At 39.8% G+C, this 21860-nt stretch overlaps 1 protein-coding gene across 2 annotated transcripts in view; it reads left to right on the top strand.

The window, feature by feature from the left end:
- Window positions 1-209: 209 nt before the first annotated feature.
- LOC6617457 (low-density lipoprotein receptor-related protein 2) overlaps window positions 210-21860 on the top strand; it is a 135791-nt gene continuing 114140 nt past the window's right edge. The window contains exon 1 of one of the 2 annotated variants that reach the window (XM_032725117.1): window positions 210-474. The gene's annotated coding sequence lies outside the window, so the exon portion shown is untranslated. Of the gene's footprint in view, window positions 475-4324; window positions 4531-21860 lie in introns of those variants that run through there. The other variant, XM_032725116.1, reaches the window with a different exon arrangement.

Below are 21860 nucleotides of genomic sequence, written 5' to 3'. Positions count from 1 at the left end.
AAGTACTCTTATTTATAATATATACTAAGTATATACAATAATCTCAATAATAAGAACTAAATAATAATAATGATTAGACTAAAAGCTGCGCCTCTGTTTGAGTTTGAAGTCGCACTGCCTGGAGTCGCGACTGCAACGCAACATGTTCGATGGTTCGAAGGTTCGATGCCTTCGGTTTTGGTTGGGCGGCGAGTGGGCTGCGCTGGCATCCGCTGGTCAGTCGCTCGCGGAGCGTCGTCGTGAACGGTCAGCCAGCGCGGCTAATAAGTAACAACTGTAGTGACAGTGCGATAGTGACTCTGATCCGAACCCGAATCCCAGGCCCACAACAGATACGTCCAGCGTGTGGGCAGCCAGAACAGAGTGACAAGAATATCGAAGCCGACAACAACAGCAAACTGAAAGATAGAAAGAAAGAAAGAAAGGCCAACCTGCCGATTAAATTCCAATTGAGTGTTTCGAGTTTTTTTTCGAGTGAGTGCGGCGGTAAATATTTCGATCTTCTCCCTTCTTTTTTTTGCTGTGCCACCAGAAACCGAAAAATGCTAAAATTAAAAACCAATCAGTGAAAATCGCAATTGCCAAAATATCAAATAGAAAAATATGGAAAATAGTTGAATCGAAGAAACGCAGGCCGCAAAAATTATTAGAAAGAAAACAAAAAAAAAAACACACACACAAAAAAATCGAAAAACAAAAGGGGCAGACAGAAAGAAAGCGCTTTTATTATTTTATTTAACGATTTTTCTTCTTGCAATTTTTATTTTGCACACTTTGTTGTTGGGTCAGTCAGTTGGCGGCTTTCGCCACTTTACGAGCAACTTCCTTTTTTGGCCGGAGAAAAACCAGTCTGGCCAAGAGACCAAAAGACCCCTGGCCAAAAGACGTCGGTCGGTGGGCTCCAAACACTGCGAATGTAAACAAAACAGCAGCAAACCGTATTTGTTTATGACTCGGCTTGGCCAGGATAAAACCCAGAGACTTTGAGAGAACAGACCAACCAAATCCACACCCCCACCGCCCACGCCCTCGCCAAAAATATGATTTGCTACGACTTCCCATTCCCCGGCCGAGATTCTCAAGTGCGAGTTGCAGAAAAAAAAAAAATAGTCCCGCTCCCCCTTTATTGCCCCACCGCGTTGAAACGACACCCGGTGAAAGTTTCCCAGTCGCAACTTAGAACTCTCTTCATTTTCGGGTTTCTTTATTTTTTGCTTGATAAATGAGTCGCTGGCATAGCCCCCGGGGCGGTAAATCATCTCTGCTTGTGGCACTGACAATTTCACAAATTTATATATTTGCCACAACAACCGACCGAAACACTCACAGTCGAAAGTTTTCCACTTCGAGTGCAAATTTGGCTGGCTTGGAAAAGTCCAGGCCAGCAAATTGGCCAGAGGTGTTGCCAACGAAAAAAAAAAGAAAAATTGATAAAGAAAACAATTGACGAAATCGGAAGTGACAGCATGATAGTTCAAGTTCAAACACGCATGAAAACTTCATTGAAAACTGTTATTGAGAGTAAACAATAGTTTTCAAAGATTTCACGAAGTGTTAGCCAAAAAGTGTGTCTTCAGTTCAGAATATTAAATACACCCAAATACGCTTTAAAATTGCTAGCTTAGTAGTTGAATATATTAACAGCTGATGTGATAATATCTATGATATTGTTTGTTTCGCAAATTCTAGTAGCCAGGTTGTTAATGCATATATGTAAATACGAGACATCGAGCGATTTCGAAGATATTCCACGCCAGTTATCCCCCCCGCAACTGGAGGCCAGCTCTAGCTCCCATATTTAACTGGTTACCCCCGCTCGAGAATTCACCATGTCGGCTCTCGGTTTTTTCCTCCGCTTTTCGCTTACTCCACACAACTCGAATTGAATGGCAATCTGGAATATGCCAGGCAGATCCAATTGCATGCCACATATGCAGATGTAATGGGAGAGTTGGCCCACTCGCCACCCCCTTGTAAGCCCCCATCGAAAACCCCCTCCCCCCTTACAAAAATAAAGCCCCCTTAGCCGCATCGCTAACTGTACCGCTGATCTGCTTGCCTCATTGCCGGTTAGAAAGCCAATGGAACGAGTTTCGTTGAGTGTGCAACTAATTTTCTAAATTGTTGTCGCTGCTGATCGTTGAGCGTGGCAAAAAAAAAAAAATACACACATTATTTATATAGCCAACGTCGCACACAGAAAATATCTGTCACCAACATTGGTCATCAATTTTGATGGGTTTTCGGCGTCTAGAAAAACGCTTTTATCACTGACGTTTTAATCAGATCTAGTCTAGAATCTTGCTTGAAGATGATTTCATTTTGCTAAAACGTGTTTTAATTTACTTTTAAATCATGAATCATAAATATATGTATTTATGTGACTATTTTATATAGGGTAATACGATAATACAATATCGTATTTACATACATACGTACTTTTGCAAAATTAAATAAATAAAAACGGAATAATAAAATGTATATTTATGGAAATTTTTGAGCGATGGCATATTTAAATAGATACATGATTATGAGAGAGTGGGTGATAAGGCAAAGATTTTAGATTCAAAACCATCCATTCATCATTGCGAAGATCGAACTGTCATTTGTGCGATTGATTGATTGAATTTTAATAAAAGTCTTTGAAGTCGGATTTATTTATTTTTTTTATTGGGTTTTTCTTCTCTTGCGAGTGCGTCGTCATCATTTAATGGTGAAGATAGAAGAAGAATTACCCGAAACCATAGAAGGCGAAGAAGAAGAAGACAGGGCTAAAGAGACAGAGTGGGAAAGAGAGTAGGAGAGAGGGAGAGAGGGATAGAGAAATGTTAATGGATTAGGAAGCGAGCTCAAAAGGCAGCGAAGAAGAAGAATCGAATCTGGGCTACTTGCGACATTAGCCCTCTCCCTCCCACTCCCACCCGAAGAAGGCGGTGGAGAAAGAGAGGGGGAGAGAGGGAGAGCGAGAGCGGAATTGAATGGCCAAAGGAAAGGTGAAAAGAGGCAACTTGGCTTAGACGATGATGATGACTGTTTCTTCTGTTTATGTACGTGTGTGTGTATGCGGACAAACAGGTATCACGCACACACCTACAGACACACTCACACCTGTGCGGAATAACTAAGCAGCGACCCGATTTTTAACAGAGAGCCAGAGAGAGATAAGGAGAGAAGAAACAGAGCCAAGAATCCGATCCATGCCATGCGCCTTAAACTATTACAAATCTATAACAAATCTACCACGAATCTACAAACCACAAGGGATCTTTTCACAGATCAATATTAATGGGATTATTCAAAAATGTCTAGTTTCTGTAGTGGGGTGATTAAAGGAACCTGCATAAATGTTAACCTTTTTTTTAATATTTTAAATCACATTTCTTGTGACACGTGTAACTTCAAAGATCATCCATTCATCCATATCAATTTTTTGATAACTTATCTTTTTCATTAGGCAATGAAATTAATTAAGTTCCTTTAACATGATTTGAAACTCCAACGATTTTATGGCTACGTTTTCATTTTGAATAGATAAAAGTGCTGCTGGTGGTTTCTGATTCTCCTAATTAGTTATTTCAATTCCGATTGATGGAGTTCTATTCTTAGTCTCAGCGCAAGTTATTCAAACCCTGCATACATAGTATAGCTCTAAGCTATATAGGCCGAAAGCCGATATGCAAAAACCAGAAACAAGTAGTCTTCATATGTAAAACTCTGTTCTCATTAAGTTCTGGACAGGTCATAATGATGTTTCGCCCCGTGTCGTTCCATCGCTCGCTCTGCCTCTTGTGTACTTGGATAAAATAAGATTTTTTTTGTGATTTTGCAGGTTGCCACACCTGAAATTCAGCTCGCTCTCTCTCCCTCTCTCTCTCTCTCGCTTGCGCCAACGAAGCAGCAGCAAGAACAAGAACGACCAAAACGAAAGACTTAAACGACATACGTGTCTCGCGCTGACGTCGCCGCTCTCTCTCTCGCTCTTTCTCTCATCCTCTCTCGCTCTCTGATTGCTGTGTTTTTTTTTTCAGTTGGTTTCCAAAGGCGCGCCGTCGCAGTTCGAAAACCGCGGCTCTCGCCAGCAAAATAAAAAAACAACAGCAATTTAATTTAAATAATTACAAAAGAGTCTATTTAAGAAAAAACCTTCTCGAAGAAAGGCAAGAAGAAAAATGGCGCGCGTTAAACAAAGAGAAAATTAGAAACGAAAACGATTTTTTTTCAAGTGCTGACAAAGTTTGTGTTTTGTTTTCTTTATTTTCTGTTTTTGTGTTTGCCCTTTTGCCTGTTTCGTTTTCGGTGTTTCTGTTTTGGTTCTGTTTTTCCCATATTTTCTCTATTTTACCTGTTGTTTTGGCCTGCCACCAACAACAACAAGAAGAATGCAACAACAAAAGGATCTATTAAGAAAATTTTAAAGAAAAGTGCCACAGCACAAGGATTTTTGCTCTCTCTCGCACGCTGCTGCTCTCTCGCTCACGCTCGTTCTCTCGCTCACTGTCTGGATTACGCTCTTCTTTTTGCCAGCGACAGGTAAGCAAAAACAATAACAACCAGAAAATCAGAAAAAGAAAAACAATTTTCTTGTAATTTTAATTGGAAAACGTGTTACGTTGCACACACAAAAATGTGGAAAACCACCGAAGAAAATCGTTTGAAATTTTTTTAGGCAAACGAAGATATGTGAACCAGAAAAAGAAGAAGCTGTCTCTTGCCGGTCGAGCGGTAAATTAAGTTGTCCCAACCCCCCACACACGACCCCCCGCCCCCACCAACAACACTAACTGGCACTCTCTGGTATTTTCTGTACCATCTGTAACTCGGGCTCTGAACGTATTCAATTATCCAGTTTTGGTATGCAGTATTTCTCAGAGCCACCGAATATATAAGCACTGTTCTTTTTAAGAAAAAAACTTTTTAAAGCTATCCAACTCGAATTTTCCACATGGAACTGGTCAAGGCTAAATATATTAATGAGTACCGAATACTAATCAGTAAATATTCTTCACACCAATACAAGATTTTATTAACAGCTGTAGAACGATTTCCAGAATCCATTGCCATTTATAATGGGTAGATTCTTAAGCTTCTGGATATGCGTATCCTTTAAATCCTTTCAAATATTTAACATCTTATAGTATAAAGGTATCCTAAAGTCGGTTCTTAAATGCTCTTTCTAATTTGTGGTTGTCTTCTTGCTGAGTTTTGCTCTTCTTGTAACTTTAGTGGGATTCCCCTTACGCTCATCAACTAGCTTGTTGTTGGACTGCATTTTCTGCGCTTTCCACTTTGGCCCACCCCCTACGGGTTTTCCGACCCTTTGACGCCGCCAGGAACTAACTGATTTTCCCCCTTTCGTTCTGTATCATTGCCTTTGCTTGTTTCGCCGTCCCTTTCCGATGGCAATGCATTTAGAACCAGATCTTACAGCATTTTTTTCGGGGGGAGCCAGCATCTTGCTGTCCTCCTTTGATATCTGCCCTTTCGTTCGCACTATGCGCATGTGTGTGTGTGAAATGTTTTTGTTGTTTGTTGCCGCTGATTAAATTGTTTGAGAACTTTCGTTTATAATTTGATGTACCATCTACCGCCCCACCCGCTTGAAAAGTCGCCACCCACACGGCGACTTTCGCCCGGAAAATTTCACACACCACCCACCGCCCGCCGTATTTAGTTTCATTTCTGTGTGCAATTAGGCAGCATTTATCTCGTTTAAATTTGCGGCAGTTTACGAAGCTCAGCGGGTCCCGCTTATCACAAAAACCCAAACAAAGCACAAAAGATATGTCGACGGGGTACACAAAGCCAAAATTGGGAACGTTCTTAGATTGAAATGCATATTAAATATGTAAACCTAAAATTTGAACAATCTGAAAATAATAATATATTTATATAGTTGATATTTTCTTAGCTGTGTAAAAGAAATAATTCTTTGCAACAATGAGCATTGAAAAGGTAATAACTGTAAGGTTCGACAATATTTTCTCAGTGCGGGGAGGCTGGAGACTGATGAATGCCTGGCTAAATTTAACTTAGAACTTTTCGGAGTCTCTGGAAAATCAGATCTGAAGAGGAGATGTGTGCGAGGTGGAAGAGATTAAGAAAGATGAAGGAGAAACGAATGACTTTTTAACAAGGGACGTGGCCGTAATATTCAACGAGCAAACTTTAAAAGGAGCTGCATAAAATGAAACCAAGAAATATTTGCTATGGTGAAGAGCAACATTTTTGGAATATTATTAATGATCAGGGGATGCAATTAATTTGACACAATGGATAATTACTCTGTTCCGGAAGCCTTACACAAAGACCCAGTACCAGGTAGCCCATCTTTGTATATCGAATGGGTCTCCATAACAGACCTACTTACTCAATTGTTTCTCGCTCACTTCACATGGCAGGAGTCACGGCCCCTTTTTGGGGCCGGAAAAGCTGCCGGGAAGTACCTGCAGCCACCAAGCTTCGAAGGAGGCTCAGCCTTCTCGATTCTAATGCATTTCCAAACCCTGATGGCAATTGAAATGCTGCTGCAGTGGAAGAAGCAGAAGGAGCTGCAGCACCAGGAGCATCATCATCGTCTCCTCTTGTTGTTCCGTGTGGCATGTCATCATTAGGATGTCGTCTGTGCACCATAAACTCGGCTATTACCCTGTTAAAAGTGATAGGGGGGATATTGGTCAGATTCCATTGCCTGGCAACTCTATAAATCTATGTCATTTCACATATCACAGTATTGATCTGATTTTGAAAATGCAAGAAATTTGGCAAATTTGTGAGGCATTTAAGTATGTGTAAATAAATCTAAATATCTAAAGCATATTTCTCAATTAATGGGTACCTTTCGTTTGCTAAAGTTGCATTGTAACCCAGCTACTTGTTGTATTTGGTCCTACGAGCCGGATACCCTCAATACACCGATTTCGCCCGCACCCCGACCCCTGACCCCTCGTATTCTCGTGCTGCTCTTCTGTTTCTGCGGCGGCTCTAATGCATTTTTCATGCATACATTTAGCAAACGTTCGCCAATCAGACGATGCCGCTACTTGATGCCTGCCTGTCTCACTTGGAGCCCCACTCCGCCCCATACTATTCCACCTGTCCTTTTGTCCGTCCGGAACTCAACTCGACTGCAGTTTTTTGGTATTTGTCATGTTGACAAATTGCAATGCCAACCAACATATGTGGAACTATTCGGGATAACCGAAGGATATCGGGGGGTCTTGGGGGGTGCCGATTGAGGGGCTGCCGCTCACAAGTCCCAAATCCATATGCAAATGCCATTGACAGGTGGGCAGGCGCAGGTAATCTGCATGAAAGTCTTTTTTTTTTTTAGTCCTGTTTGCATTGGCTAAATGCACCTAGAGAAATAGAGAAATCCGATCAATAATGCGCATCGCTGCACGATAATATGTACTTTGAATAAATGGCCTAATTAATTCGATTTAATTGGACATTAGCGTCGTTAAAGGGGTAATTGATTTGTTTGCGCACGGAGAGAGTTGCACATAATGCTCTTGTGGTGATATGACATTTATTATTATTCCTAAACTCGCTTTTGCTTTTGTTTCAAGTGTATTACAGAAGTGAAAAAAAAATGTAAACCGTCATTGGGCATAGAAATGCACCGATTCAAACCAATTCAAACTCGATTGTACTGTGGAATTTTTTGTTTAGTACTGGTGTGTCGAATCGCTCTTGAACAATTGCATTTTAATTGCAGTTACAATTGCAACACTGTCGCAGCCATATCTGCACCAATGCCTGCGATGATTTGGGCACCAAAAATGCTAATCAAGTTTGGGCCGCTTTCCGCTTCCGTAGCTGATTTCCATCGGTTAATCAACGGCACAGCAACAGCACATCGCTTAAATTTCAGTTTACGAGAACGTGCTAATTTTTGTGTATTGGAATTATCGGCGATATGTTTCGTGTCTTATGTTTTTATTTTATTTATTTATTTATCTTGCGGTTTGTGCTTAGGCCTTGAATTCGATGAGATCATAGCCCAAGCGTTTGGTCGTACCGAAATTAAACAGAGCTCTTGTTTGTTTTTCCAAGGAACAGGAGAGTTCCATTCGGCTTGGGGTTTTTTTTTTGTTTTTTTGGGGGAAAAATAAATAAGCAAGAGAAATTTGAAAACAAATTGCCGAAACGTGAGCGACATTTTCAAGCAGACAGATACCGGAGATAATTTTCGAGAAAGCCACCCTTTTTTCGTTTTCGTAGTGAAAAATAATTATGAGGACGTACCGAAAAGATTAGCAAGATTAATTTGAAACATTCATAATTGAAAGGTACGAGTTATTTGCTTTCAATCTTCTGACCTCGAACATGGGCAACATTTTATTTTGCAAACGAAATTTGATTTATGTTCAAATTGTCTGTATTTCTTGTGGTGTCTTATATTCTCTCCATTTTTGCTTGTGACCCTGAAATGCCGGAATAAAGGTTATAATTCAGACTAGTGCGCTGGCCAAACTTTTATTTTAAAAATGAATATTGCGAAGAAAATATTATTGACAAAGCTAGGAGGAACTAAAAATTGCAACTGCGCTTTCAATACATTGGTCAACCAATTCAAATGAACCCAGTCAACTATAATTTATTTTCTATTAAAAAGCCATTTCCGTTTGAATAATATAACTTCTCAAGGGGCAGCAGATAATTAAGTTTTTTTATTAATTAACAACTGCACTCGGGGTGATGATGATCAGATACTTACGTGAAGTATCCGTCAGATTGTTTTCGTGGAATACTCTATTCTATACCGATAATTTATTTGCTAATTATTAAAAGCCACAATTTGCAAATAATGTTGATACAATCGAATCCCATATATACCTTTATGTATGTATAGATGCTTAGATGCTTAAGTAGAAATTCCCCCGAGCCCAGAATTATTCCAGTTTTTCCCTCTTTGCCCTCCATTTTGTCATATTGCGGGGGGTGCCCAGGTTCCATAAAAACAGGTCTCGAGGCTTCAGAAACAAAGAAAAAAAAAAAAAACAGATATAAAAAGTTGAGAGAAAAAATCCAAGCACTACGGCAGACTTAATTAGAAACAACACCAACAACTGCGGCGAGGCAAATAAAAATTAGAAATCTTGAAATGTTGCTAAAGTTGTTGAGCATCTGTAGTGGATACGTGGCTTTGACGCTTGTTGTTATTCTTATTTCTTATTCCCCTGCAAAAAAAAAAGTTTACAAAAAAAAAAGAGAAGCGGCTTCGAACCCAGTCATGTGAATGGCTTATGCTAATTTTATTTCATTTCGCTGTGGCTTTAATTGTTGGCGGCCCGCGAAGTTGGGCCAAATACTTCTAATGGAAATGATAATTCGGGTATAATTATTTTCGGCTATCCCACAAGCTCCAATCGATAAAAAGAAAAGAAATTGTGAGTCTTTGATGTGTCAAAGTCGAGATCTTCCCAGAAATCAATAGATTCTATTGTTTTTTTTTTGCTAGCAAAGTCAATAATGATCTCATTATCACAGGCTGTGAGTTCTCAAAAGATGACTAATGCGTTTTGCTAGTTGAGAGATTTCAGTAGCAGTTTTCAAGTCAGCCTTAATCAATCAATAGTCTCGCTTTAAATCTAGTGTCTTATTGGCCAGATTGTTTTTAATGCCAATAGGCTATCATTAGTTTTTCAATAAGTCAATGGCATTGTTTGTGGGTTAATGAAAACTGCCAATCAATTGATGGTTGCGTTGGTTAATTTGAGTTCAATGAGAAGCGTCAGTTAATAACATAAATGAAAATCGAGGTGTACAAAAAATATTATTGATAGATGTACAGCCAACATATATCATTAAACAAACGAGTTCAATTGAAGTGCAAATATTGTACTATTACCCGAATAGTTTTTGTTTAAGCCAAATTTCCAACGAAAGTTTATGCAATCGAAACTTTTTTGTGAATCGCAAAGCCACAGTTGCATTGTCACCTGTTATCGGATCTATCGATGCAACTTTAACCCCTATCCACCGATTTTAATTAGAACCCTCTGCCTTGCTAGCACATTTTCGATGTCACTTTGTGGAGCTTGTAATTGAATATATTTTCCGGTCAGACGCCACGCTATATAGTACTTACATACACGTACGTGTTTTCGGGGGTGAGAGACACAATCTAAACTATGGTGGCTTGCCATTTGGATTTGAATTACTGTCCGATGGAATAATGGAAACGAGCAGGAAAGACGAGACTTGGAAACCTTTGCGCAAGTTAATGAATGAGCTGACATTTGGGTTCGGTTCGGTACGGTTCGCTTTCGGCTCAGAGCCATGGCAAAAGTTCAAATATTGGTTTGCATCGGTTTACACACAAATTAAAAGTACCGAAAAGCAGAAAGTAACATGCCAAAACAGAGTGGGACAGCAATGTCGTACCCAAAAAGTTGGTCAACTAAAAGTTTCACCGTTCGCAATGCTTTTGCGGGTCCCTGGAAATGCCCTTGCCATTAAAAAGAAAAAATAATGCATATGATGGGTGAAAATAATCGAATATTATGTACCTGCTACTTAGACATATTTTGTTTTGCAAGTTCTTTTCGAGCGACTGGCACGTTCTCAGATTAAATAGTCAGAACGTGATTTAATGAAAATTGAAAGTTTATGATTTTGTGTAAATATTTACTGCTGCAAACCAATAGAACCTCTTATTTGTATTGTTTTCAAGTTTCATAAATAACGTTGAATTATATCATTCTATACAAGCAAGAGCTGCAATCGATAGCATTTTCATAAACATGTGACCAAATCCTAACTTATCAGGCAGAAATGGTCACCACACTCATTAGTCACATCTTGCAACCGTCTGGGGCACAGAGCACCCACAATTTTCTGCTGCTGATAGGTACTCAAAATAGTACTGGGCAAACTTATAGACATAATCACAACTGTGGCTGATATCAGAGAGTGCAGCAACAATGGCAACAAATTTGTGTGTGCAACAACATGGAGGCGTGGAGCGAAGAGCCAACTAACCACAATGAACTTTGGCAAACTTGCTGGGGCGAAAAACCCCCGAAAAACGCAACAACAAAAATGTCAAAAGCCAGAAAGCGAAGAAGCTCAACAGCTGCAAACTGGAAACTGGAAGCCTGTAAACAGCTAACTGAAAACGAGTGGCGAGAAGCGAGGCGGCGACCTTCCCCCGAGTGCCAAATAAAAGTCGATCATAAATATTTGCCTAAACAAGAAAGCCGGGGCCAGCGAATAAAGCAAACTTAAATTAGCCATCAGCTTCAGTTGGTCGTCGAGCTAAAAAATTTGTGTGCCATAAAATGTAAATAACGGTGCTGGCGCAGGACCTCGAGCAGCTGCAGGACCTCCAGATGTTCCAGCGCTCCCTAAAAAAAAAAAAAACCTACCAAAATAACAAAAAAATAAAACCAAAGAAGGAAGTTAAATGAAGATATTTGTTACAGTCAGTGCACCTTGAAATTGTTCTGCACCAACCCCCCGAAAATTCAGCCAAACAAAACCCGAAGACGACGAACCCCACTAACTATATATATATATAAATATATATATTTGATCGGGTGTGGCAGACAACGGAGTCACCTGCGATAAGGTGAGCAGATTTATTGGCCAGACTTGCAATGGGGCAAAAAGCTGCTTCGAATTGAGTGCTGCAAGCAGCTTAACTTTGTTGTATCCCCAACTTTTTTTCTTTTTTTTTTATCAACCAACCACCCCAGTTATTTGTAGAGTGCTAGGTAGAGCTTATTTTTGCATATCTGGGGATCAATCAATTTGCAGGTTTTGAGTTCTCCTGAGTATTATGCTGGGATTTATTGAAGGGTTCCCTGCAAGTAAGTGCGATTAGTCTCTTTAAAAAATAAGGGATACGATTCCATCGATTTCTGTGCTAATTTCGAAAGTCCATTTTCACACGAATTTTTGTTTACTAAAAGAAATAAAAAAAAAATATTTATCGACGCATGATATGATTTGTATAATCGTATGTTATGTACACATTTCCATTTGCTACAGCTTATTAAAAAAAAAGAAGCGTGATTTGAAAGCCGATTCATGCGAAGGGCATCAAGCAGTCGCGCTTGCTCCCGATTCTTGTGTATTATTCGAGCTTATTTCGCCCGCTGCTTGGATATCTTTTATAGTCATATCCTGCTGTTTCTGCCTCTTCCACCGCTTCCTCCGCTTCTGCCACAGCCACTGGTCTTGGACCCGCTCCTGGAGATCCTGGTGGGGATGAGGAGGCGGTGGCCAGAGTGGAGTGCCAGAGACAGATTATCATCAGTGGGCAACTTTATTAGTGTCATTAGATGCAGTCAAAGCGCACGGCATGGAGCAGAAAATGCTGGCCATGCGATGCCTGAAAACTCTACTTTATGTTCTCTTCAGAACGAAAACCCCCACCAAACAACCCACCACCCCCCCTCTTCCAGCAAAGCATAATTTTCTCTGCCGCTTTTCCTTCGTCTTCTGCTGGTTTTCCCAGCAACAGCTACTCCGTTTTGTGCTATTTTGTCTCTGTTGTTGTTGCGAAACGACTAACTGCAAATTAGTAGCTACTTCTAGCAATTTATCTGAGCATTGTATGGCGCACATACATGGGCGCTGTGAAGAAGGGGCCGCGGAGGGGCGGCCGGGTTTTCACGGGGGCCAACGAGGGTATAACAACCGTCAGATTGGAGTCTCATTATGAATACGCGTTTGCAGTTTGGACAGTGACGGACAGGCTTTGGGTTGGAGAGGGGTGGTGGGGGGTGGGGGGTAAGCTAGGGGTCTCTCTACCATCATCATCGCAGTCATCATCCTTATTACGGGTAGCATCTTCCTCTGCTGCTGCAACTGCTGCAATTGTATCTGGCCGAAACCGAAAACTAGAAACGTTTCAAATGCCACGCCGTGTGCAATGCCTCAAAGATGCACTGCGAGAAATTGTGAGCTGGAAGATACATCAACAAAAACTTTTTCATAAGTCTAACAGATCTTAGGTGTTGCTATCTCAAGTACTAAGCCATAGTCTCAATAATTGTTAATCACATTTGTTTTTGCTTAATATTTTATATATTTGCACCCAATTGTTTGCCGTGTATTTGTCGTAACTCTTGTCATATCAGCGCACATCCCCCTTCATCGCCGCATTCATCTTTGCTCGGTGGTGGTGTGCATGTGTTTCATAAATTTTGTATGCTCATTATTTTCGGCTATGCGAGAGCTATGGCAAAAAAGGTGCGGGTCCCGTACTCGAACCTTGCACCCCGGTGCCTCCTGAAGTATCCCTAGCTACTTGCACCCACAACTCCTCCTCCTCCTGCTCCTCCTCACTCTCGTTCACATCCTCATCCTGCTGCCCCGATCTACCGTTATTGTTTGGTGGCCGCTCTCCTTCGTCTGGCATCCAAAAATGTTCAAGTGACTCAAAATTTGCCATGTGTGTGTGTTTGAGTATCTGTGTGTGAGTTTCAGAGTATCTGTGTGTGTGTTTCAGAGTATCTGTGTGTGTTTCAGGGTATCTGTGTGTGTTTCACAGTATCCGAGTGTGTGTGTGTGTGTCTGGTGGCAACCTAATTTTTTGGTTTACGTTCAGTTTTAATGGGCTTGAGAGCCCGTCAACGTAACTCTCCCTTCGTTTTCTTGTTGTTTTTAATGTTGTTGCCGCTGTGGTTGTTGTTGTTATTGTTGCTGGCAGCATCCTCATCAACAACAAACGTAGGTAGCTAAATTATAGCAACAACAAAAAGTGAAGAAACGGAAAAAGATAGAGGAGTTAGCAGCGAGCCACGACACTGAGAGAATATATAACCAAAATTTCAACAAAATTTATGAAAATAAGCTTTCTAAATTTAACATTATTTTTCGAAACATTGAATACACATAAAAAGTTTATCTGAAAAATAAAACAATTTATTAACTACTCACTAATCTCCATTACCAAATCTGAAACATTTGTTGTGCTGCTTTTATTTATTTAGTGTCGCCAAGTTATATTTCAAAAATTGCAGTTAATTTTAAAATGTTAGTAACGATTTTTTCGAAGTGGTATGTTTCTCCCTTTTTTTTAACTCTCTCTCTCTCTTCATTTGCTAAAAAACAATTTTTTCTTGTTTATGGTCTGAAGGCAAACATTTTAAATTTGGCTCTGTTTTTTTGGTTGCCGGTTTACGTTTCGGTTTTGCTTTGGTTTTCATCAAATTGCCGTTTTTGCTTTGTTTCTGCAAATGTTTTTTTCCTAAACGCAATTAAGGTAACTAAAATAGGGCATCAAGAAAATATTAACTTTTTCTCCGCAAAAGTTCCTTTTAACATTTTTTCCCTTATTTGATTTCGAGTGGCACCTGTACATACAAAAAAAAAAACCGTCTCTTCAAATTCCAACAAGTTTCCCCTTTCTTTTGTAGTTTTACGAACTTTATAACTGCAGGATTTCCTTTATTTTCCACTTGTTGGGCATAGTTTTATGATTTTATAAATTGGATTGCTCTTGCCGCTTTCATCTCAAGCTGTTGATGTTGCTCTTGTGCACATATGTGGCTGATGCTAGTCGTCTTGCTGCAGTTGCATTTGCTGCAGTTGCAGTTGCTGCTGCTGCCTGTTGCTGTTGTAAGTGTTGCTGGCGTTGTTACTGCTGCTAATTGCGTTTTGCTGCTACTATTGCTAATGCTGTTTGCACTGATGTTGCTGCTGCTGCTGTTGCTGTTGCTGCTGCGCTGTTGCTGCTTCTTTCTCCTTGCCACTGGGGCTCCATATGGAGTTCAAACTTTTTGTGTTGCCGCCGGCCAGTTGCTGCTGCTCCTTCTGCTGCTGCTCGCATTAATAGTCAGTTGGTATGCATGGTAAACGCTCGCGGTCTCACAAAAAAAATATAAAAAATATAGAACAAAGTGCCGGGGAAGCCCAAAACTTTTTTAATGTTTCAAATAGTTTGAAACTTTTTTTATATACTTTTGGGGTGGCCAAATCAAATGCAATTAATTAATGAACAACTAAAACGCAGCATGTGGAAAATCAAACGGAAGATAAGCTCTGGCACGCTGAATTTTTTTTTTTTTGCTGCCATTCCTGACAAAACTTTTCGCATAAAAGAGATATGTTCGAAATTTTTGAGACGTAAATTATGAAAAATGTTTGCATTTGACCACTGTTCATATTGCGCGTACTCTTTCCCTCTAGCAGTTTCTATCTCTGTCTAACGCATTTGGCTGACACCGACACACAGAAACTTACAAAACGATTTCCGTTTCCTGTGTTCATTAAACTGTCCGAAAAAAGAAAGCGTCGACCGCACGGATACATGAGTGCCAGGCGGCAGATACCCATATACTTAGATACTTAGATACGCTGGGCACAATTACGAATTCCCCAAAAAAAAAAAAAAAAAAACACAAGGCAAATATGCGAGTGGCATAGGAAGGAATAGAAATAAAGCAGACACGAAGCTGGGGATTAAATTACTTTGGTTATTGTGTGGCTATTAAGTAAAACTAGGCTTATGTGTAGATACATGTGATAAAGTCAGCAAACACCCTGCATCATATATAAGATTATTCTGCGACTAAACTATCGAAAAGTGCAACTTAAATAAATTTATAAAGATAAACAAGAAGACATTCCACATGGTAATCTCGCGAAGTATCTTCTGTTTTGTAGGGCCATTTAAGCGTATCTGCATCTGAAGTGATTTGCTTGACGAGCTTTCATTACACAATTCGCTATTTCTAGCGGCCATCGAACATCACATCTTTTTGCACATGTTTGGCTTGAAAAAAAGAAAAGCCAAGAAGAAATAGTCGCTTGTATTTTGTTGTTACCTATTTTTCAGCACCGTTTGCTTTCGGGTTGTCTCTGTATTTTTTCCGCCAGAGTCGCTAACGTATTCAAAAGATATCGTTGAAAACAAACGTGGACACAGATACAGATACAGATACTTGACTCGGCCGCATTGTTGCTGTTTGTCTCGCCTGTTGCTTTGAAGCCAGCCCGATATATCCGCTACTGTGGTACATTGTGCCCCCTCTTAAGCCCCCCGCTAAGCCCCTCCTCACCCACTACTAGGTACTACCCACAAACCGGCCAAAACCCCACCCCCTCTTTTTGGCCCAGCCTGAAATGGGGGGCCACGCACACCGCAATGTGAATGACCCTTTTGTCGTCTTCGCATTCGCCTTCTCCGTCGCCGTCTCCTTCGCACTGTGTTGGTTTTTCTCTTTGTGTATTTTTTCCTGTGTTTTTTTTCTGTTATTTGGTTGTTGTGCGGTTACACAGATTTTCTAAGCTCTGCGCCTGTGTGTGTGTGTTTGGCCAGGGAAAATAATGGAAATGGAAAATAGTTGAAAATTACGAAGTGCGCCAGCGTATGTAAACCGAAACCTCACATTAGCCCGCGAGGGGCAAATCACAAAAAAAAAAAAAAAACATAAAAAACAGGAAAAAAGACCGGCTAACTGGGCAACAGGTTGGAAAACCAAAATAAAAACACAAACAGTAAGCGTTTGAGGGTGATCTATTAAAATAATTATCGATGCAGTTGGCCTGCAATCATTTTCTATGGCTTCTCATTTTACATTTCGCAGAAAATCTTTATGTTTGCATGTGTGAGCCCCAAAGTAACCCTGCAAAAGTGGTGGCAATAGATGGGTTAAAGGGTGATTACAAGCCCCCCTGGTAATGTAATTTGAAATTTGTTAGGGACATGCACTCAAATCGGAAAGTTCAATGCTCATAGCGGGCACGTCTTTCAAGTTGAACGCTTTTTGAAGTTGTGACACTCATGATATAGGGGTAAAATACTTAAACCAATTAAAGTGCATTTTGTTATGTCCCATTAAATTGATCCAATGAAGATATAAACCAAAATTTAGGGCTCTCAATAGAGGCGTTTTAGATAAAGGCACAGCTTCGATAAGATTTCTTGCTACTTAAATTTTGCCCAAAATTGGTGGTGTATAATTTCTTATAAGACTCGCGTGATTTTGATATGAATACCAGCTGTGTTTTTTTAAGAGTCCGCCAAAATAGGTTAAGCTCGGCGGCTAATTATATCAATTCCCATCGGAAACGAGCCGCTCCCATCCCCCATCCCTTCCTCGCGTCTTTACTCCTCTTTTTGGGGCCATTGGAAGTCGCAAAATGTGCAAAAGACAAAGCAAATAAGCGAACGTGACTGGAAATTATAAAATTAACACCAATATGTTCATGTTTTTTCTGTTTTTGGTCATTTGCGAATGATTTTTATTGGATGGTCCTCTCCTTTATATTTATTATATCGATACATATCGTACATGGTAAATGCATTGAGATGAAAGAGTAAGTAAATATGCAAATCCGACACAGACAGGTAGAAACGCAAGAAAAAAACTAACTAAAATGTAAAAAAAAGAGCAAGAAATACGAATGCAATCGTAAACAAACAAAAATGCTCTGCGATAATGTGACGATTTAATAAATTGCTTTTATTGCCTCCATTTCATGTTTGCTCTTTGCCAATGAATTGCACTGCCATTGAAGTAAGGCTATTTCCACTAACCAGTGAATATGCAGCCTTTTATAAACTTTAAGCCAAACTATAAATAAAATTCGATAATCGATAATGTTTATTTTTTTTTTTATATTTATTGCTGGCTCCCCAAGAACGAAAATTATTTTTAGCACGCTCTGCAGAAATCTTGCACTGAAATGCGATACCATCCGATCTAAGATATTTATGACTAACTCAAGAAACTGATACCCAGTCGTATTTTATTTCCGCATAAGTGTAATCAAAGGTATTGAATAACCGAACTGCGTGCAGAGTATTCCGATATCGGCGGAAATAATTTACACACATTTGCTGAGTCTGAGGTTGAACATCTGGATATATATTTCAATGAAACATGTGGAGGGCAAATTGTTTCCACTGTCTTTTTTTACTTCTCTCATTTTTTTTTTGCCGAGAAGCGCCATGACGTGATTAATTGCTGGCGGATTTCACATAAAAACATTAGGCGTTTGGTTGGCCCTCCCATATTTATTTGTGGGCGTGGCAGTTGCCCTCGACAATGTGCGACCATCAAATCGCATTAGTTTGGCAGGAATAACGATTGGCAACGTAAAAGTGCAACAATCTAATTGCATTCGCACGCATTTTTATCAAATCGTTTTTGGCATGGCATTCTAATGGATTTGATTTGATTTTCCTTATACCGGGTTTGCGCTTTTTTCCCCGCCTCCCCCGCGCCGACCATTGTGCATTTGTTGTGTTGGCCAACAAAAATTTTGATTGGATTTGGTTGTAAGAGCATAAAATCCAGATTTCTGGCTATATATATGTGCGTTGTCTATATATTCGATATGGGGCCAAACAACAGCCATTCAAGTTCAATGTTGCCACACAAAATCGAGCAAACAAATGGCGAAAAAGCCAAAAATAAAAAAATAATACCTCTCGACAAGTTTGTTTGTCGAATCGAAACGATTCGGAGACTCTCCAACAGTGGTTTCAAATCCCATTTTTTTAAAACTCTTAAAATTATTTCAGAACATGTGTGGCTTATTGGGGAAATTCGAGATTTTGTCTGCAGAGTGAAACATTTTATTTGAATTATTAGAGATTTATCAAGTGAGATACTTTCGCTAAAGTGGTTCTTTCAATTGTGATTTATGGGCGACAATTTATTAAGTGGTATCAGAACAACATACTCGAAATTTCCCTCAATAACATCTCATGTTTTATTTAGAAATAGGAAAGGGAACACATGTTTCTGGTATAGATATGGCGATACAAATATTATTCGTTATTTGATTTATTTATGCTGAGCTATCAGATGTAATTCAATAATTATTATCGGAGCATTAAATTTAATGGCACTGTAACTATAAATTCAATTATAGTTGGAAATCTTTAAAATTATTAATGGGCTTAGAAATGTTTATCTTATTAAGACATATAAATAGATACATAGTGCATTTAAGTGAGGTGTTATAATGCAATTAGCTTCTAAATTGCATTTAATTTTTATTACTTTCAATAATTTTGCCCCACTATTCTGCTTGGCAGCGAAAAACCTTTTCCCCCGATTCCAAGTGACATCTATCAGATATAAACTCACATCTTCAGTTGAGTTCTTTGCTTCAGCTTTTCTGTTTTTTGTTTAGAGTTTGGTTTGACTTTAGATGCCATCCATGGTCAGCTGAGCAATAGATCGTCATCTCTGCTCCTTGAAAATTCCCCCGATTCAATCAGTTGGCTCCCCTTTTGCTAGCCATCTTTTTTTTTTTTTTTTGCTTTTCTGCAACATTTTTATTATTGAAAATTGTTATTTTGCCAGCGAGTGGGAAGCGGCGGAGAAGTTGAAATTGAAATTGGGCGCAGCTGGCTGGAACTGTAACTGCTCCTCCCCATTTTGGCTTGGGTTTTCCATTGCCTCTATTTTTTTGTTCCACCTTTTTCCTCGATTTTTTTTGCAGGCTCCACTGTAGCATATTTCCGCCTTGGCTACTGTCTATCTTCATTGGGATTTTTTAGGGTGTGTCGCCTGTGTCGCCTGTGTCGCACCTCTACAAATCCCAAAAACAACAAGCGTGTGTGGGGCAGGGGGGGTGTTGGGGCTCGGAAAAATCTGGTGAAAATCAGGAAAATGTACAACAACATTCGACACTTCAGATGGGCGCCGGCTGTCAAGTCAAGTCATCTTGACTCCAAGTCAAGTCCATTTCATTCCATCACTCTCGACTGCAGTTGGGTTTTCTGTGTGCCTATCTATTGGCTTCAGCTTTGGCTTTGGTTTTGGCTTTGGCTTTGGCCGGGGCTATATGGCAATGGCTTTCACTTTGAGCGCAGATTTTTTTCCCATTTTCCGCTCACTAAATTTTCCGGATGCAGTTCGTCGTCCCTCTGTCGCTCCCTCAATTTTCCATTAGTATCGTCGTCGACTCTGGAGGCCAATGCAACTTCCTTTAAAAAAAAAAGAAAATTGGAGAGGTCGAAATTGACCTTTGTCTAGCGCCAAAATAGGGCTGCACTTGCAGAAAATGTTGAGTTAAAAAACTACTGATGAAACTCACTTTATTCAGAATATTATTTTCGAATTTCAAAGTAATATTATTATTATATTATTCACTTTAATATATCCTATAATTTGTATGCTTTCTTAATGCGGGCTAATTGAAATTAATTTTTTTCACTGTAATCACTTCGCCGCCCCTGAATATCTTTTTGTCATTTTGCCATTCCATTTGAACATTAATTATGCTAGTTGGTGCGTAAATTTCCGCTTCAGTTTTTGGAAAATAAGACCGAACGGAAAATGGAATAAAACTATCCCACCCACACCCGTTATTTGTAAGTCTTTTGATGTTTTTTTTATTTTTATTTCTATTGTTGGGTGGTTAAATAAATCTTTAAATGACAGTTGAGCTATTATTCCCATTATTATTATTATTGGCACTAATCTGGTCGTTGTTTGGCATGATTTGGCTCCTGTAACCGATTGCTGATTGTTATTAATGGCATCGGATTTTGAATTGTGGATAGTGGGGCTCGAACTACAGATTTCGATGTGGTTCGCTGGACTCGGACTCTCTCCACTCGACCCTCGAGGGCTTCGGATCTATTATTCGTTTGGTTTTAATTTATGGCGAGACATCACATATGTGGGATATAGGGTTTATATAGCATCGATACCGATGCCGTGTGAAAACAAAAGCGAAACTCTATAGCTTAAGGCTGGAAAGCCATTTAATGCCAGACACCAGCGTTGTGCTGTCACTCACTCAGTTCGCCAGTCAGTCAGTCAGTCAGTGAGTCACTCATTCATTCAGTCAGTCAGACAGTCAGTTGGTGGGCAAAAGTTCAAAGGGCATAAGCACCTCAGCGGATTCCCCACTCCAGTATTTTCACCAACAAATTGAGTGCACAGAAAAGGGATAATCGTGCCGAAAAGCCCCGAAAGGTTTTCCACCATCTCAAACCACCATCCCCCCACTCCTCCTCCAATAAAGAAAAAAAAAGAACAGAGGAAATCTTCGATTTCTGTTACGAATTTCTCGCTTTTCGTTTGCCAGTGCTCAAAGGCGAGTTAAATGCAGAGTCTATTCGAAGAATTTTAGTGTTTGTACAACCGAAAAGAAAGTAAAACACCCGGAAACAGACAGGCACAAGAATGGATAGTAAACTATAGGCCATTAAAGTACCCTTGGCTAACAGTTGAAAACTAAGTGAAAGTTATTTTAACAAAACCCTATATATTTAACATGATATTTCAAAACTGAAAAATGTTTTACAACTAATTGTTATTATTTGTATATATTTCTGTTAAACGATGCATTATACATATACCCTTTGGATTGTAGGGAACCATATAAATATCAGTTGGATATATAACTGCTTGTGTGTGGCAAGCGAAAAATGGCAATGTACAAAAGTGGCAAAAGGGATTTTTTGGCTGGCTGTTGGCAGTTCCCCTTCGTCACTACGCTTTTCCTTTTGCCATTCTTTTTTTTTTGCCAATCTGCCCTTGGGCCCGAAAATTGAAATCGAAGCCGTAAAGCAGCGGCAAAGGGATCGGAATTGGGATCGGGGTGCCTGGAAAACGAGCTCAGCCCAAACACCAAGGAAATACAATAAAAATATTTACCAGTGTCCTCGTTGCGCAGGTGAGGCGATGCGGTGGTGCAAGTGAAAGGGGTTAAGAGAGGGGATAACTGGGGTTAAGCTAAGGGTAGTGGTTGAGGGGAGGGGAGGGGAAACTCTACTTGAATGGCCAACGAAAAAACAACGTAATAAATAAATGAAAATGACGAGGGCAATTGATTTATGTTGCCGTTGCATAACTTTTATGCAGCACTGTGTGTGAATGGAGCCAAGGAATTAGATTTATTTCGGACTCGCTCCCTTTATCCTTTCAAGCTGA

Source organism: Drosophila sechellia, chromosome X (assembly GCF_004382195.2).
Source record: "Drosophila sechellia strain sech25 chromosome X, ASM438219v1, whole genome shotgun sequence".
NCBI classification, from domain to species: domain Eukaryota; kingdom Metazoa; phylum Arthropoda; class Insecta; order Diptera; family Drosophilidae; genus Drosophila; species Drosophila sechellia.
This window is presented reverse-complemented; position numbering and strand designations above follow the sequence as displayed.